A 1,052-nucleotide genomic window follows, 5' to 3' on the forward strand; every position below is an offset into this window, starting at 1 on the left:
GCCCCCCGCCCCAGGGGGTTCCGCCGGGTCTGGCCTAGCCCAGGCCTCCCCCTTCCCTCTCCGGCTCCGCCCCGCCCGCCTGCTTCCCCGGCCGGGCCGGGCCTCACCAGGGAGGAGTCGCAGCCGGCTAGGTGCTGGGGTTCGGAGCTCCCCTCCTCGGTGGGGCCGTAGCTACCGCTACCGCCGCTGCTGCTCCGGATACCAGTACCGCAGCCGCCGCCGTCGCCTCCACCACTCGGGAGACACTGTCCCTTTAAATTGCTCGCCCCCCCCCGCCGCCCCGCCCCCCCGGCGCGCCGCGGTGACCTCAGCGCGACAGCCCTGCCGAGCCGCCATGATGAGGAGGTCTGCCCCCCTCCCCACCCCTGGAGGGGGCGGTGTCCAGCGGGCTCGCGGCCATATTGGGAGTGGCCAAGCAGTTACCCTTAAAGGGCCCGCGCAACCTGAGCGCCCAGGGAGAGGCTATGTTACTATGACAACACCCTTGTCCTTCTGCCATCACCCTGCTGGTTCTTCCCATAGTAGGTTCGCTATTAACACCAGATGAGTAGGAAGGAAGCAGAGACGTTTCCCCCTGGGTCATTCATAGGTCACTGAGGACGCCATCTAGTCAATCCATATCTTTGCCCGTCAGACATGTTCTATCCATAAGCTCACTGTTCCTTTCTTTTCCCCTATAATTACTTTATGTCCCCAATGCTAAGCTCCCCTTCTCCACCTAGTCACCATATCACAGCCATCATTCATCCAAAGCTGGTTGCTTTCTCTTATTCATCACCCATTTGTCTCCCAGCATTCATCCACATGCTCAATTGATCAACCACTCAACTACACATCTAATCAACAAATCACCTATCCATTCATCCCTCTCAACACCTATTCATCTATACAAGCACTCATTTAATTTATCCACCCAAAACCCATGTTCTTGCCCATCCATTCACCAGCCAAATAGCTATCTACACAACCAAGCAAGTATTCAATAATCCCTACCAACATCCTTCCACCAAGCCACCCACGTAGCCATTCAATTGCATGTTTCTCTTCTCTAA

At 57.0% G+C, this 1,052-nt stretch overlaps 1 protein-coding gene across 6 annotated transcripts in view; it reads right to left on the bottom strand.

Moving 5' to 3' along the window:
- Wiz (WIZ zinc finger) overlaps positions 1-258 on the bottom strand; it is a 27,781-nt gene extending 27,523 nt beyond the window's left edge. For all 6 annotated transcript variants that reach the window (XM_008830009.2, XM_008830007.2, XM_008830006.2 and 3 more), the window contains exon 1: positions 108-258. The gene's annotated coding sequence lies outside the window, so the exon portion shown is untranslated. The remainder of the gene's footprint in view (positions 1-107) is intronic.
- Positions 259-1,052: the final 794 nt, after the last annotated feature.

This window comes from Nannospalax galili, unplaced genomic scaffold, assembly GCF_000622305.1.
Source record: "Nannospalax galili isolate Female #2095 unplaced genomic scaffold, S.galili_v1.0 scaffold2094, whole genome shotgun sequence".
Classification (NCBI taxonomy): Eukaryota; Metazoa; Chordata; class Mammalia; order Rodentia; family Spalacidae; genus Nannospalax; species Nannospalax galili.